The following is a 19,079-nucleotide window of genomic DNA, read 5'->3' on the forward strand; positions in this document are numbered from 1 at the left end:
TTAGCACTTACAACGTGCATTTCATTAATTGTCCTAGTTAAAATAGACCCACGTTTTAGTAGATAAATGATCAGAACTGATATAGCAGATTTACTAATTTTGTTTTCCCGCGCATAGACTAGTTATATAGACAAAACACGAGTCACGTAAAACACAAACAAACACACATAAACATAGTTTACAATAATGCATGAAAAAGGGTCAGTTAAGCAGCTGCCAGGTCAACTGAACAGTTGCCATGACGGTAAGAGGCTTGTAGAGTACAGACAGGTTCACCATACCGGATCGATTATCACTGTTTCAGGTCGCCACAAAGAGGCTCCGCCTTATACATGTAGTCATAAGCCGAGGTTTTGGCTGCCGTGAGTTCATCCGAGAGGGATGCTGACAACCCACAAGGTTGGACAGCTACAGCAAAGACGTACATACGAGCTCAAAACAAAAACGAGAAAGCGTTCTAATTTTGCAAGGTAGATAACGAACCTTTCTTACTAACTGCGGGAAAGTCATCAAGGTTTCCGTGGCTCTTTTTTCGTCTCGATAAACAAGTTTCGGTTCCTGTCGATGTTGGGAACACTTCAGTAGCGCAGGTAGCTTTCAACGCTGTATTAGCATCCAGATAACACGGGGAGTGTCAGCATGTGCTCGTATCGAATCTCATGACGAATGTTCAACCGACGTCTCTATAACAAGGTAGGTGCCATCTTCGAGTGCTCGAATGATCTACTTGTATGCTTCAAAATGTTTCTGTTTTAATCACGTTTTAACAAACAGGACACCGTGAACCAAATCTCTAAACGCTCATTGCGGAATATAAAAATTTTAAAATATTCATATATATGTATGAAATCTACATATGTATAAGACTATACCTTTGCGCATATATATATTGATGTAACTGTTTACGATATGATTGTATTGAGCGTTACTATTATTCTGTTTCGTGTGTTATTTACAACTGGTTGTGGAAAGACGCTTTAATAGTACAAAGTTTTGACAAATTTTTAACTCAAAAATTTTATAAAGGAAACTAAAATGTAAATGATAAAATTATCTGTTTTTTGTTAATTGAGATTTTAAACAAGATATGAAACTAACTGTTGATAATTTCTATGTGTCTTCCTCTTATACATTTCCAGAAATAATCTTTCTTAGATTCTCTCATCCAAAATGAAATAAAAGATAAATGAATTCACATGCTAATTATTCTGATTTTTTAAAATATAACGCTAAATGGATTCGCATATTAATCCTTCTGAACTTTATTAATCCAAAGATAAAAGAATTCACAAGTTAATCCTTCTGAATTTTCTTAATCTAAAGTTAAATGGATTTACATATTAATCCTTCTGAACTTTATTAATCCAAAGATAAAAGAATTGACAAGTTAATCCTTATGAATTTTCTTAATCTAACGCTAAATGGATTTACATATTAATCCTTCTGAACTTTATTAATCCAAAGATAAAAGAATTCACAAGTTAATCCTTCTGAATTTTCTTAATCTAACGCTAAATGGATTTACATATTAATCCTTCTGAACTTTATTAATCCAAAGATAAAAGAATTCACAAGTTAATCCTTCTGAATTTTCTTAATCTAACGCTAAATGGATTTACATATTAATCCTTCTAAATGTTCCTCATGTAACACTAATTAGGTTCACTGTTTGTGCCTGATCTTCTCTTTGTTTTCATCTCCAAACAGTGAAGTTATTACAGTCTAGTTGTCTAGATCGTGATTATACAGAATTTTGATATGAAATAAATTAGAAAAAAGTGAATATTATTTGTCATTTGTTGCTGAACTGTGTTCCGAACAGGAAGGACACATTTCTCTCTAAATTCGTTTCGGTAAAGATTTTTGTGGAGACTGAAATGTAGATTCAAATTACAATTTGTTTTATTAATATTTTTAGAACGAACAGTTAACATTTGAACTTCAAGTATTTGCATTACCTTTTAGGTTATTACGTATTTGTTTTTGTTTATTGTTAAGCACAAAGATACACAATGGACCATCCTTGCTGTATCCATCAGGGATATCGAAACCTGATTTTCAGCGTTATAAGCCGCCTGACTTACCTCTGAGCCACTGGAGAGTTTAGCAAGTATTTTATTACCGTTCTCTGTATTGAAGGTTTCGTTTATTGCGGTTACAGACTGAAATTCCCTTTTTCACGATCATAGTAATCTAATAACAGTTGTTGACCTTACAAAATTGCAGAGAGACACCACGTTTTCATCAAATATCAATAGTTGTGCCGAAAACAGTTTTACTGACGTAACACTTACCATGGTATTATAATAAATGTAAGTATTCGTATATTATGGCCCGGCATGGCCAGGTGAGTTAAGGCGTTCGACTCGGAATCTGAGGGTCGTGGGTTCGAATCACTATCGCACCAAACGTGTTCGCCCTATCAGCCGTGGGGGCGTTATAATGTTACGGTCAATCCCACTATTCGTTGGTAAATGAGTATCTTAAGATATGGCGATGGATGGTTATGACTAGCTGCCTTCCCTTTAGTCTTACACTGTTACGTTAGGGACGGCTGGTGCAGATAGTTCTCGACTAGTTTTGCGCGAAATTAAAAAACAAACAAACATCGTATATTGTGTTTTTCATTTGGCTGAAGAGACAACGTGTTTGTCTCCCAGCTGCTTTAAAACACATGCCCATCAGCATATGTCTACTTCACGCAATATACAACATAAATTCATTTGTAACTCATGAACTTTAAATATAAACTTAATTTCTAATAATACCGAAATTATTTTATATTCCTGCTGAAATCTTATGTGAAACATAAACCTTCATAATGCTTAGGGCGCTCAATTCATAATCCGAGGGTCGTGGGTTCGAATCCCGGTCACACCAAACATGACTTCCCTTCAGCAGTTGGTTGTTGTTATTAAGTACAACGCTACACAATGAAGCCCCGTCACGGCCAGGTGGCTAAGGCACTTGAATAGTAAGTAATCTGAGCGTCGCGGGTTCGAATCCCCATCACGGCAAACATGCTCCCCCTTTCAGCCATAGAAGCGTTATAAAGTGACCGTTAATTCCACTAATCGTTGGTAAAAGAATAGCCCAAGAGTTAGCGGTGGATGGTTATGACTAGCTGCCTTCCCTCTAGTCTTACACACACTGCTAAATTAGGGACGGCTAGCGCAGATAGCCCTCGAGTTGCATTGCGCGAAATTCAAAACCAAACCAAACCAGATGCACAATGAGTTATCCGTACTCTACCCACCGCGGGTATCAAAACCTGCTATATATTATCATAAGACTACAGAACTACTTCTGACCAACCTGTAGACCTACACGAAAGCTAGTTAAACATAAGAATTTTAGTAATCCATTTTTATGTTGCAATTAAAAGAAAGTTCCTGACCTATTAGTAACACAAACAATCGCGTTGTTCTATGTTTAGAATTTTTCTGCGAAGCAAATGTGTTGCAACGATTAGTTTTTGAAACATTAACTTGCAAAATGTTACAGATCCTTTCTCTCAGAAATAAATGTGTTATGTAATATGAAAGGTATTAAGCTTTTTATTAGAGAAAAACAACAACAACCAATCCCGTGATGAGCTGGGTTAGTGAAAAAAAATATCAACAACCAATCCCGTGATGAGCTGGGTTAGTGAAAAAAAATCATCAACAACCAATCCCGTGATGAGCTGGGTTAGTGAAAAAAAATATCAGAAAACACAAGTGCTTAGAAGGAGAACTGAAACACAAGTGCTTAGAAGGAGAACTGAACGGCTTCTGTCATTTTTTTTCCGAGAGCGAAGGTGGAGTGGTGGATATGTAACAAAAAGAACAATGTAATCTAACAAATGAACTAATGACATTTCAAGATTTATGAAGAACATTTTAAAATAAACGCTTATTAAATACAAAACAAGTTGCTAAGGAATATTGGTTGGTCATATAAAGCAAATACATTATTAAAGTCAGAACGTCTCCCAGTGGTATAGCAGTATACCTGGGGACTTATAACGCTAGAAATCGGGTGTCAGAACCTGTGAAGGGTAAGGAAAAGATAACTCTGTGTGACTTCGTACTTAACTTTAAGGCTCGGCATGGCCAAGCGTGTCAAGGCGTGCGACTCGTAATCTGAGGGTCGCGGGTTCGCATCCCCATCGCGTCAAACAAGCTCGCCCTTTTAGCCGTGGGGACGTTATCATGTGACGGTCAATCCCACTATTCGTTGGTAAAAGAGTAGCCAAGAGTTGGCGGTGGGTGTTGATGACTAGCTACCTTCCCTCTAGTCTTACACTACTAAATTAGGGACGGCTAGCACAGATAGCCCTCGAGTAGCTTTGTGCGAAATTCAAAAACAAACAAACAAACTTAACTTTAAACAACTACAACAAATCAAGTCAGAATATTCGACCATTAGAATATTATTTCTTGCTTTCAGACCATTTAATTGCTACTGTGTGATGGTATTACGAATAGATCTATCCGAAGAAATAGGAAAAAAAATGTTTAATACATTTGAAACTGTGAAGTAATGTTAGTATGTACGAACAAATAGGAACAGTTAATGATATGTTATACTTGTGACCAGACGTATTTAAACAGTCTTGCTCTATGAAAAGTAAGAGATATATCAATTCTGAGATCGGGTTTAGGTGAAAACGGAATCAGATGAAGTATTCGAGATTAGCTTTCATTTCAGTTTTACTGCATTAATTCCGCAAATAAATGTTAAACTGGACGACACCAAACTAAAGTAACGTTCAATGTGGTCTAACAGGGGTACTTTTGCTTCGGACAAATGGTTTGTTTTCTACGGCTCAAAATGGTGGAAGGGGAGGCCCACATATTTTAAGTTTGGTTTGGTTTGAATTTCGCGTAAAGCTACACGAGGGCTATTTTCACTAGCCACTGTAAGACGAGAAGGAAGGCAGCTAGTCCTCACCACCCACCGCCAATTCTTGGGCTACTCTTTTACCAACGAATAGTGAGGTTGATCGTCACATTATATTGCCCCCACGGTTGAAAGGGTTAACATGTTTGGTGGGACGGGGATTCGAACCCGCGACCCTTGGATTACAAGTCGAGTACCTTTAACCACCTAGCCATGCCGGGCCTTTTTGAGCTTGAAATCGCGGGATGCCTTTGGCACTTTTATTTTTCAAGCTCTTTGATTTCATTTGCATATAGTTTATAATATAATTTATTCACGTTTGTCAAGTTTGACTGTAGTTATTTAGTTTTTATAAGTAATGTACTCGTTATTTGTAGTTTAATGATAAGTTTTAGTCGGTTTTTATCTGCTAGAAGTTTAAGGTAAGCAAAAGATATGTGGATTATTCCTTTCACATATTACACATGTAAATTTAGTCATTTCTAGTTTGTTTGCACTACATCTGAAATCATTTAATCAGGTCCGACACAAGAACAGAATACTTTCGTTTCCTCTATCAGGCCGTCTTTAACCTTACCTCGACTTGTAATCAGAGGGTCATGGGCTCGAATCCTCGTTACACTAAACATGCTCTCCCTTTCAGCCGTGGGGGCGATATAAAGTAACGGCCAATCCCACTATTCCTTGGTAAAAGAGTAACCCAAGAGTTGGCGGTGGGTGGTGATGACTAGCTGCTTTCCCTCTAGTCTTACACTGCAAAATTAGGGACAGCTCGCACAGATAGCCCTCGTGTAGCTTTGCGCGAAATTCAAAACAAACCAAACTAACTTTACCATCTGTCTTCCCGTGGGTGGACAATAAGTATATGGACTTACAACGTTTAAATCTGACGTTCGACGACCTGCGATGGATAGAGCACATATGAGTCGTTACGTATCTTTGCGCAAAATCAAACCAACAACAACTCAACCATCGTCTTTGCCATCTTGTGGTGATTATTATTCTTTGTTTATTGGGGTGTTTAAATATATAAATTTCATAGAGAACAGTACCCTTTCTGTTTTAGTGCTTAAAATGTTAAATTTTAAAATTTATACTGCTTTAAAATCTTTAGGCAAAAACTCAGATAAATCTTTTAAAGAAATGTGTGTGTGTGTGCTCGCGCGCGCGAGCATAGTGTGTTAAAACTGTTCAGCCATCACCATTTTCTTATCATCAAACATTGCACGTAATTCTTTACTTTATTAATAATATATTAGACAGAAAAACCTGGTTATAATAACACTTACAGTTTCTACTGATCGTTTCGAATATATTTTATTCGATTTGTCAGCAAATATCTGGCCCAATCGCCTGACATTTTTCTAAAAATAAAATAAAAACCTACGCATTAAGGTTGAACAGCTGATCAACAAAACAATGTAGTCATGGTTCATTAAACAAAAGAACATTTCTTTTATCTAAAAACATGTATATTTTCAACTCATAAATAGTTTAAAAACGACCTTTCTTAGTTTCTCATGTTTGATTACCCTTCAGCAAGCATCTTTCTGTCTCCTTTCTGTTTTATTATTCGTAGTGTAAATTCAAAGATACAAATGTCACGCCATTTAAATGGCATGGCCAGGTGGCTTGTGCGCTCGAGTTGTAATCCGATGTTCGCAGGTTCGAATCCCTGTCACACCAAACATGCTCGCCATTTCAACCGTGGGGGCGTTATTATACCAAAACTATTTTTGGTAGAAGAGTAGCCCTAGAGTTGGCGGTGGGTGGTGATGACTAGGTACCTTCTCTCCAGTCTTACACTGATAAATTAGGGACGGCTAGTGCAGATAGCCCTCGTGTAGCTGTGCGCAAAATTAAAGCAAAGAAAGAAAAGTCACTTATTCTACAAAAGTAATTACCTCAAACTGATTTAAGAAGACACTTATATGCCGTGGTTCGCATCAAGAATTAGTTTAAACTCAAATCGTAGTTCTGAGTAACCCTACAGGGCTGAACGTGAGATATAGTTAACGTGTCGAACTGCGAACCCGAGGGTCCATGTTTACAGTTTAGACCTGTGGCTGCATCATAAATATGACACTCAAATCACTACGTTCAATTCAAGTAGTCAAAGAGCTCTTAGTCTAAAATCAGTTACGACTAGTACAGATATCGCCTGCTCAGCTCTGCTCGAATATCAAGAGACAAACCAATAAATTATTTTACTTGTATAAAACGAAGAGTTACATGATTATTTCAAGTCCACAAATGTGATATAGGCTAAATATATGCCTCAAAAATTACACGTTTGTTTTTACACTTTCATATTGCATTTTTGCGACATACCGATGAAACGTTTCGACCAGTGTTTCCGGACAACACAGCCAACATAGTACTCTTTATCCCTGAAACAAGCAATCATTCAGTACTATTTTCGCTGCATTGAGACTGAATCTATCTTGGAATTACTTTTAACCATTTCTTTATTAAAAGCAATATATTGCCAGTGGGCATGCAACTAATTCGCAATATTATTTTTCCATATTTCAAGATCTCGGCTCTAAATTAAATCTATCAATCATTGGCACAGTGTTTGTATTTGACATAAGTTAGTGCTACGAAAAAAAATACTTATTTTCCATTTTTATTAAAGAAAAAGTTTAAACTGAAATAACCTATTTTTTTTTATTAAATTCGGATATAAAATATGGAGAAATTTAGAGGTTTCAATAACGCGATGACTAAAAGCTTTTTCGTTTGTAATAAATGTAGAAATAAAAAATACCATCATTACCCATTTCCACTTCTGTGTCAGAAACAAAGTCCGCAATGTTTTACCCAATTGTCATCCGACTGAAAGTTTTCACGTGACCAGATCACGACTTAGTAAAATACTTCGGGTATTAAATGGTTTTGGACTTTGGTACTATAATATATCACTTTTTTCGTCCTATTGAATTTTTGATGACTTACACTCACACTAATGACAAGAATGTTTTTTGTTTTCTTTCATTGTTGCGCCAAGGTGACTCAGCGGTATGCTTGAGATCTTATAACATCCGGGGTTCTGTTCGTGTGGCAAACATCGTACATGCAATATATTGAGCAGTTTTGTGTTTAATGCAAATAGAAAAGAGTTCAGGGTTTCACACTTGTGTAAACCTTCTAACTGACCACAAACAAAACATGGACGCATTACATAGTAACACTTGAGTTTTGTTAAGATTATCTTTACTTCAATTTGTATTTGCGAACTCGTTTTCACCAGATGTGCTGAGTAACATATTATTTCGTTGCAAGTTTTAAAATAATTTGATGAGATTATGGTCCCTCGTTTGAAATAATTTAATGAGATTATGGTCCCTCGTTTATCGTACTTGAGATTACCCTTGATTTTTCAACTTTACTTCCTTAAAAAATGTTTACTATAACATCTAAAATTGTGGTTGGTGAACTCGCAGTTGAGAACTAATGATAAAACGTTATCAAATCCTATAAAAATATCTTAGACATAAGATATAAATTAAAATGTTTATACATCGTTAACTGGATTCATTCGTGGGCTCCTTAAACTTTCTTATGACTGATTTCCCTTCCATTCGGCGGCCCAGAGGTAAGTTTGAAGGCTTATAACGTTTTACATTCGGTGTTCGATCCCTGGCGTTGGCACAGCATATATAACACTAAATAAAGCTTTGTTCTTAACTAAACAGTGTGTTTTTTAGGAATAATCTCATAAAATATGAGTGAACAACTTTTGAAAATACTGTCGTAAAACTGGTTTTCCAAATAAACACTACATTCTCGCTGAGATTAAATTAAACACTATTCCAAGTACTATTCTAGTGTACAACACAGCACTACTTTCCTTTCATAAATAGATTAGACGTGGACCTAACAGTTAGCATGTTTCACTGGGAATTGGATAACCTATGGTTCGAGTCCTGTTGCCATAAAATTGTAGGTCTGTTATAAGAGTGATGATGAAACCCTAAATTCAATTAGAATTGCTCAACAGTTGGTGTCGTAGAGCTGTTGTCTTGTATCTAGTCCTTCACTTCATGATTCGTGACGACATATCTTTCTTTTGTAACTTTGTGCAGATTTCTGAAACAAACTTTTTGTAAAATAAATCTGAAGATTCAATTTTAATTTCATGAACAATATTTTTTCTTTCAGCCACATGTTACATAGAAGGAATAAATTTTCTTGTAGCCACATGTTACACACAAGAAATAGATTTTCTTTTAGCCACGTGTCACACAGAAAAAAATAATTTTCTTTTAGCCACATGTTACACAGAAGAAATAGATTTTCTTCTAGCCGCATGTTACACAGAAAAAATAGATTTTCTTTTAGCCATATGTTACACACAAGAAATAGATTTTCTTTTAGCCACATGTTACACACAAGAAATAGATTTTCTTTTAGCCACATGTTACACAGAAGAAAAAGATTTTCTTTCAGCCACATGTTACACAGAAGATATAGATAGTCAACACTGCTAATCGCTTAAAATCTGTATTTATGAGATCATGAGTTGTTATCCCAGAATTCCGCAAAACTATTTTCGGTACCGTTCTTATATATTTTCGATTAACTGCAGTTAATGAACCGACTTTATAATGAAAGTAATTACATTTTCCGTCAGTCTTTTGATTTAGAAGTCGTTGTATTTATATTTTATCAGTCGCTTTTTGAGAAAATACTCTCAGTTATTCTCGACTGGTTGTTTTTTTTTTAAATTTCGCGCAAAGCTACCTCGAGGACTATCTGCATTAGTCGTCCCTAATTTAGTTGTGTAAGACTAGAGAGAAGACAACTAGTAATCACCGCTCACCGCCAACTCTTGGGTTACTCATTTGCCAACGAATAGTGGGATTGACCGTAACATTATAACGCCCCCACGGCTGAAAGGGCAAGTATGTTTGGTGCGACGGGGATTTGAACTCGTAACCCTCAGATTACGATTCGAACGCCTTAACCCCCCTCGCTATAACGGGCCTACTGGTTGGAACTTGACAAAATATGCTATCGGTATCAATAAGCGTCCACAACTTGTGAGCAGAAAAATAAAAATGTAACTATGTATATTTATCTCGTCAGATCGTCCCCGTGATAGGAAGAATATGCTAGTATACCCTTTAAAGTTACCTTCAATAACAGTATTGTTTGAAATTTTTAATCGATCTATTTTTTACTGGGTTTATCTTTTTTCTTATTATATTTTATTATAAAAATTATTCTGTATTTTTAGCTTAGTATATGGACTTAAGTTTCCTCTGCTGGTCGAACGTTGTGAGATATTATTGGGATTATGGCCAAAAACACCTCTTATCGAGAGAATAACAAACCAACGGAACAATGCATTATAATATTTACCAGTAAGAACGGTATGCTTTATTAGCTACACTCGTTACTTGGTTGACTCTTATTGGGTAAATAATTTACTTTGATCAAAAATTACTATTAATACATTAAATTACTGAGAAAAACAACTCGAGTCAAGCTGAAACACGTTGATAAATCACCTTTTTCTGTAATTATCCATGTTATTTCACAACTCCAAACAATAAGCACGCAGCTTAATAAACAACTGTATATGAAGCCAAATTATACAATACGACCCGAATTTTCTAAACAGTTTTTCTCAACTAAACGAACTCTCGAAAGGGCGTGAAACTTTGATAATATTTCATTTCAGTGCTTCCTTTTCCACTATGTTCACGTGCTGTGAACTATAAGACACTCATTTATATAAAAATAGTCTTAGCTGTGCATATTTTCATTACTGACTTTCGTTAATGGTGAAGTTTATTTCTTCTAAATACCTTAATACATTTATCTAGAACGACTTATCTTTTAAGCTAATTTCTTTACACTTCTCACTCCAGGAAATACAAAAATATATTAACGAAAGTACGTCACACATTTAAATTTGGACGCCATACCTATAATTAAGTCCGTGTTGGAACCTTATAACGGTTGACAGGTAACAATGAACATTTTTATAAACAACATTTTTCTGTATTACGTGGCTCAGTTCTTTGTACTTGGACTAAGCATGAACTGCTGGTTACTGTACCGGGCTACTTTTGGGAATATTCAAGGTTCTATCCATAATACGTCACTGAACGTACTCTGCACTTTCAATTGCTGGGGTGAAGCGTGATGTTAGGACTTCTTAATGTTTAAAGAAGATCGAGAGACTCGACATATTAGTATGTGATACATTATTTTTATATTTAACACGTTAAAGTATAGTAAATAATGTTATAAACCCTACACACTCGACATTTTAGTATGTAATGTATAATTTTTATTGTTAACACGTTAAAGTATAGTATATAAAGTTTTAAGCCCTAAAGACTCGATATATTAGTATGTAATATATAATTTTTGTTGTACACATATTAAAGCATAGTGTATAAAGTTTTCAACCCTAAAGACTCGATATATTAATATATAATATATAATTTTTGTTGTTAACACGTTAAAGTACAGTATATAAAGTTTTAAGCCCTAAAGACTCGATATATTAATATATAATATATAATTTTTGTTGTTAACATGTTAAAGTATAGTAAATAAGATTATAAAAGACTAGATTTACCAGTATGTAATACATTATTTTTGTATTATTTTTATCTGTGTATGTTTAAGTAAAAGAAATAAAGTTCTAAGTTCTGCATGTATAACAGATCGATGTACAACAAGTAAACGAGGGAGATCCGCAGATTTTCAAGAAATTTAAATACGATAGGAAAAAGTTTCAGAGCTAAATTAATACACGAAATGTACGTTTATGGGATCGTCAGATATAACATAAAACAAAACGAGAAGTGGTTTTGTATCATTGCAAATGCAATATATACAAACATGATATATAAGAATTACAACTGTAACAAACTATTATAAGTTCGATAACATTATTAAATTTCATCTGTAACAGGGAAAGGCATGGTACATAGCATTATAAGAGCTACAAATGTACACATTAATATATATTTAATAACATTACGAGAGCTACAGGTGAAATAAATTAGTACTATTTAATAACATTACAAGAGCTACAAGTGTAGCACATTAATATATATTTAATAAAATTACGAGAGCAATAGATAAAACACATTAATATATATTTAATAATATCACAAAAGCTACAAATATAACACATTAATGTATATTTAATAACATTACAAAAGCTACAGATGTAACACATTAATATATATTTAATAACATCACAAGAGCTACAAATATAGCACATTAAAATATATATTTAATAACATTACAAGAGCTACAGATTTAACACATTAACGTATATATTTAATAACATTACGAGACCTACAGATAAAACACATTAATATCGATTTAACAATATTACAAAAGCTAAAGGTGAAATAAATTAATATTTATTGAATAACATTACAAGAACTAAAGATAAAATAAATTAATATGTATTTAATAACATTAGAAGAGGTACAGAATAAATACATTAATATATATTTAATAACATTACAAGAGCTACAGGTGAGCAAATTAATATATATATTTAATCACATTACAAATATTAGGTGAACAAATTAATATATATTTAATAACATTACAAGAGCTACAGGTGATATAAATTAATATTTATTTAATAACATTACAAGAGCTACAAGTGTCGCACATTAATATATATTTAATAATATTACGAGAGCTACAGATAAAACACATTAATATAGATTTAATAATATTACAAGAGCTACAAATATAACACATTAATATATATTTAATAACATCACAAGAGGTACAGATGTAACACATTAATATATATATTTAATAACATTACCAGAGATACAGATCTAACACATTAATATATATATTTAATAATATCACAAGAGATACATATCTAACACATTAATATATATATTTAATAACATTACGAGAGATACAGATCTAACACATTAATATATATATTTAATAACATTACGAGAGCTACAGTTGTAACAAATTAATATATACTTAATAACATTACAACAGCTAGAAATGAAATAAATTAATATTATTTAATAACAATACAACAGCTACAGGTGTAACATATAATTTATATATAATAACATTGAAATAGCTACAGATAAAACACATTAATATACATTTAATAACATTAAAAGAACTACAAATGCAACAGACTGATATGTGATAAGTAAGAGTAAGATATCGACGAAGATATTGAATGTTGTATGTCTACCACGTGCGTTGTAAGACGAGGTATGTTTTGTTCATCATCTACCACGTGTGTTGTAAGACGAGTTATATTTTGTTCATCCATACTAACCTTGTTTAACACTTCGTCCGTTTACTAATCCTGTTTAATGTTTTGTTTATCTATACTTACCTTGTTTAATACTTTGTCCGTTTACTTATCCTGTTTAATGGTTTGTTCATCTATACTTACCTTGTTTAATACATTGTCCTTTTACTTATCCTGTTTAATGGTTTGTTCATCTATACTTACCTTGTTTAATACATAGTCCTTTTACTTATCCTGTTTAATGGTTTGTTCATCTATACTTACCTTGTTTAATACTTTGTCCCTGTACTTATCCTTTTTAATGTTTTGTTCATCTACACTTACCTTGTTTAATACTTTGTTCGTTTACTAATCCTGTTTAATGTTTTGTTCATCTATACTTACCTTGTTTAATACTTTGTCCCTGTACTTATCCTTTTTAATGTTTTGTTCATCTACACTTACCTTGTTTAATACTTTGTCCGTTTACTAATCCTGTTTAATGTTTTGTTCATCTATACTTACCTTGTTTAATACATAGTCCTTTTACTTATCCTGTTTAATGGTTTGTTCAACTACACTTACCTTGTTTAATACTTTGTCCGTTTACTTATCCTGTTTAATGGTTTGTTCATCTATACTTACCTTGTTTAATACATTGTCCTTTTACTTATCCTGTTTAATGGTTTGTTCATCTATACTTACCTTGTTTAATACATAGTCCTTTTACTTATCCTGTTTAATGGTTTGTTAAACTTCACTTACCATGTTTAATACTTTGTCCTTTTGCTTATCCTGTTTAATGTTTTGTTCATCTACACTTACCTTGTTTAATACTTTGTCCTTGTACTTATCCTGTTTAATGTTTTGTTTATCTACACTTACCTTGATTAATACTTTGTCCTTTTAGTTATCCTGTTTTGTTCATCTAAACTTACCTTATTTAATACTTGGTCCTTGTACTTATCCTGTTTAATGTTTTGTTCATCTACACTTACCTTGTTTAATACTTTGTCCTTTTACTTATCCTGTTTAATGTTTTGTTCATCTACACTTACCTTGTTTAACACTTCGTCCGTTTACTAATCCTGTTTAATGTTTTGTTCATCTATACTTACCTTGTTTAATACTTTGTCCGTTTACTTATCCTGTTTAATGGTTTGTTCATCTATACTTACCTTGTTTAATACATTGTCCTTTTACTTATCCTGTTTAATGGTTCGTTCAACTACACTTACCATGTTTAATACTTTGTCCTTTTACTTATCCTGTTTAATGGTTTGTTCAACTACACTTACCTTGTTTAATACATAGTCCTTTTACTTATCCTGTTTAATGGTTTGTTAAACTTCACTTACCATGTTTAATACTTTGTCCTTTTACTTATCCTGTTTAATGGTTTGTTCATCTATACTTACCTTGTTTAATACATAGTCCTTTTACTTATCCTGTTTAATGGTTTGTTAAACTTCACTTACCATGTTTAATACTTTGTCCTTTTACTTATCCTGTTTAATGGTTTGTTCAACAACATTTACCATGTTTAATACTTTGTCCTTTTACTTATCCTGTTTAATGTTTTGTTCATCTATACTTACCTTGTTTAATATTTTGTCCTTGTACTTATCCTGTTTAATGTTTTGTTCATCTACACTTACCTTGATTAATACTTTGTCCTTTTACTTATCCTGTTTAATGTTTTGTTCATCTACACTTACCTTGTTTAATACTTTGTCCTTTTACTTATCCTGTTTAATGTTTTGTTCATCTACACTTACCTTGTTTAATACTTTGTCCTTTTACTTATCCTGTTTAATGTTTTGTTCATCTACACTTACCATGTTTAATACTTTGTCCTTTTACTTATCCTGTTTAATGTTTTGTTCATCTACACTTACCATGTTTAATACTTTGTCCTTTTGCTTATCCTGTTTAATGTTTTGTTCATCTACACTTACCTTGTTTAACACTTCGTCCGTTTACTAATCCTGTTTAATGTTTTGTTCATCTATACTTACCTTGTTTAATACTTTGTCCGTTTACTTATCCTGTTTAATGGTTTGTTCATCTATACTTACCTTGTTTAATACATTGTCCTTTTACTTATCCTGTTTAATGGTTTGTTCATCTATACTTACCTTGTTTAATACATAGTCCTTTTACTTATCCTGTTTAATGGTTTGTTCAACTACACTTACCATGTTTAATACTTTGTCCTTTTACTTATCCTGTTTAATGGTTTGTTCAACTACACTTACCTTGTTTAATACATAGTCCTTTTACTTATCCTGTTTAATGGTTTGTTAAACTTCACTTACCATGTTTAATACTTTGTCCTTTTACTTATCCTGTTTAATGGTTTGTTCATCTATACTTACCTTGTTTAATACATAGTCCTTTTACTTATCCTGTTTAATGGTTTGTTAAACTTCACTTACCATGTTTAATACTTTGTCCTTTTACTTATCCTGTTTAATGGTTTGTTCAACAACATTTACCATGTTTAATACTTTGTCCTTTTACTTATCCTGTTTAATGTTTTGTTCATCTATACTTACCTTGTTTAATATTTTGTCCTTGTACTTATCCTGTTTAATGTTTTGTTCATCTACACTTACCTTGATTAATACTTTGTCCTTGTACTTATCCTGTTTAATGTTTTGTTCATTTACACTTACCATGTTTAATATTTTGTCCTTTTACTTATCCTGTTTAATGTTTTGTTCATCTACACTTACCTTGTATAATACTTTGTCCTTTTACTTATCCTGTTTAATGTTTTGTTCATCTACACTTACCTTGTTTAATACTTTGTCCTTTTACTTATCCTGTTTAATGTTTTGTTCATCTACACTTACCATGTTTAATACTTTGTCCTTTTACTTATCCTGTTTAATGTTTTGTTCATCTACACTTACCATGTTTAATACTTTGTCCTTTTGCTTATCCTGTTTAATGTTTTGTTCATCTACACTTACCTTGTATAATACTTTGTCCTTTTACTTATCCTGTTTAATGTTTTGTTCACCTATACTTACCTTGTTTAATACTTTGTCCTTTTAGTTATCCTGTTTAATGTTTTGTTCATCTACACTTACCTTATTTAATACTTTGTCCTTTTACTTATCCTGTTTAATGTTTTGTTCATCTACACTTACCTTGTTTAATACTTTGTCCTTTTACTTATCCTGTTTAATGTTTTGTTCATCTATACGTACCATGTTTAATACTTTGTCCTTGAATTTATCCTGTTTAATGTTTTGTTCATCTATACTTACCTTGTTTAATACTTTGTCCTTGTATTTATCTTGTTTAATGTTTTGTTCATCTACACTTACCTTGTTTAATACTTTGTCCTTGTACTTATCCTGTTTAATGTTTTGTTCATCTACACTTACCTTGTTTAATACTTTGTCCTTTTACTTATCCTGTTTAATGTTTTGTTCATCTATACTTACCTTGTTTAATACTTTGTCCTTGTACTTATCCTGTTTAATGTTTTGTTCATCTACACTTACCTTGTTTAATACTTTGTCCTTTTACTTATCCTGTTTAATGTTTTGTTCATCTACACTTACCTTGTTTAATACTTTGTCCTTTTACTTATCCTGTTTAATGTTTTGTTCATCTACACTTACCTTGTTTAATACTTTGTCCGTTTACTTATCCTGTTTAATGGTTTGTTCATCTATACTTACCTTGTTTAATACATTGTCCTTTTACTTATCCTGTTTAATGTTTTGTTCATCTATACTTACCTTGTTTAATACTTTGTCCTTTTACTTATCCTGTTTAATGTTTTGTTTATCTACACTTACCATGTTTAATACTTTGTCCTTTTGCTTATCCTGTTTAATGTTTTGTTCATCTACACTTACCTTGTTTAATACTTTGTCCTTGTACTTATCCTGTTTAATGTTTTGTTTATCTACACTTACCTTGTTTAATACTTTGTCCTTTTAGTTATCCTGTTTTGTTTTGTTCATCTAAACTTACCTTGTTTAATACTTTGTCCTTGTACTTATCCTGTTTAATGTTTTGTTCATCTACACTTACCTTGTTTAATACTTTGTCCTTTTACTTATCCTGTTTAATGTTTTGTTCATCTACACTTACCTTGTTTAATACTTTGTCCTTTTACTTATCCTGTTTAATGTTTTGTTCATCTATACTTACCTTGTTTAATACTTTGTCCTTTTACTTATCCTGTTTAATGTTTTGTTCATCTATACTTACCTTGTTTAATACATTGTCCTTTTACTTATCCTGTTTAATGTTTTGTTCATCTACACTTACCTTGTTTAATACTTTGTCCTTTTACTTATCCTGTTTAATGTTTTGTTCATCTACACTTACCTTGTTTAATACTTTGTCCTTTTACTTATCCTGTTTAATGTTTTGTTAATCTACACTTACCATGTTTAATACTTTGTCCTTTTACTTATCCTGTTTAATGTTTTGTTCATCTATACTTACCTTGTTTAATACTTTGTCCTTTTACTTATCCTGTTTAATGTTTTGTTCATCTACACTTACCATGTTTAATACTTTGTCCTTTTACTTATCCTGTTTAATGTTTTGTTCATCTACACTTACCATGTTTAATACTTTGTCCTTTTACTTATCCTGTTTAATGTTTTGTTCATCTATACTTACCTTGTTTAATACTTTGTCCTTGTACTTATCCTGTTTAATGTTTTGTTCATCTACACTTACCTTGTTTAATACTTTGTCCTTTTTGCTTATCCTGTTTAATGTTTTGTTCATCTACACTTACCTTGTTTAATACTTTGTCCTTTTACTTATCCTGTTTAATGTTTTGTTCATCTACACTTACCTTGTTTAATACTTTGTCCTTTTACTTATCCTGTTTAATGTTTTGTTCATCTACACTTACCATGTTTAATACTTTGTCCTTTTACTTATCCTGTTTAATGTTTTGTTCATCTACACTTACCATGTTTAATACTTTGTCCTTTTACTTATCCTGTTTAATGTTTTGTTCATCTACACTTACCTTGTTTAATACTTTGTCCTTTTACTTATCCTGTTTAATGTTTTGTTCATCTATACTTACCTTGTTTAATACTTTGTCCTTTTACTTATCCTGTTTAATGTTTTGTTCATCTACACTTACCTTGTTTAATACTTTGTCCTTTTACTTATCCTGTTTAATGTTTTGTTCATCTATACTTACCTTGTTTAATACTTTGTCCTTTTACTTATCCTGTTTAATGTTTTGTTCATCTACACTTACCATGTTTAATACTTTGTCCTTTTACTTATCCTGTTTAATGTTTTGTTCATCTACACTTACCTTGTTTAATACTTTGTCCTTTTACTTATCCTGTTTAATGGTTTGTTAAACTTCACTTACCATGTTTAATACTTTGTCCTTTTACTTATCCTGTTTAATGGTTTGTTCATCTATACTTACCTTGTTTAATACATTTGTCCTTTTACTTATCCTGTTTAATGGTTTGTTAAACTTCACTTACCATGTTTAATACTTTGTCCTTTTACTTATCCTGTTTAATGTTTTGTTCAACAACATTTACCATGTTTAATACTTTGTCCTTTTACTTATCCTGTTTAATGTTTTGTTCATCTATACTTACCTTGTTTAATATTTTGTCCTTGTACTTATCCTGTTTAATGTTTTGTTCATCTACACTTACCTTGTTTAATACTTTGTCCTTGTACTTATCCTGTTTAATGTTTTGTTCATCTACACTTACCATGTTTAATATTTTGTCCTTTTACTTATCCTGTTTAATGTTTTGTTCATCTACACTTACCTTGTTTAATACTTTGTCCTTTTACTTATCCTGTTTAATGTTTTGTTCATCTACACTTACCTTGTTTAATACTTTGTCCTTTTACTTATCCTGTTTAATGTTTTGTTCATCTACACTTACCATGTTTAATACTTTGT

General features: G+C 32.2%; 1 protein-coding gene across 1 annotated transcript in view; it reads left to right on the forward strand.

Annotated features, from left to right (window-relative positions):
- The first annotated feature begins 367 nt into the window (after positions 1–367).
- The window catches only part of LOC143231872 (muscarinic acetylcholine receptor gar-2-like), a 44,269-nt gene continuing 25,557 nt past the window's right edge, over positions 368–19,079 (forward strand). Inside the window, exon 1 of the mRNA XM_076466632.1 lies at positions 368–693. The gene's annotated coding sequence lies outside the window, so the exon portion shown is untranslated. The remainder of the gene's footprint in view (positions 694–19,079) is intronic.

Source organism: Tachypleus tridentatus, chromosome 11 (assembly GCF_004210375.1).
Source record: "Tachypleus tridentatus isolate NWPU-2018 chromosome 11, ASM421037v1, whole genome shotgun sequence".
Lineage (NCBI taxonomy): Eukaryota > Metazoa > Arthropoda > Merostomata > Xiphosura > Limulidae > Tachypleus > Tachypleus tridentatus.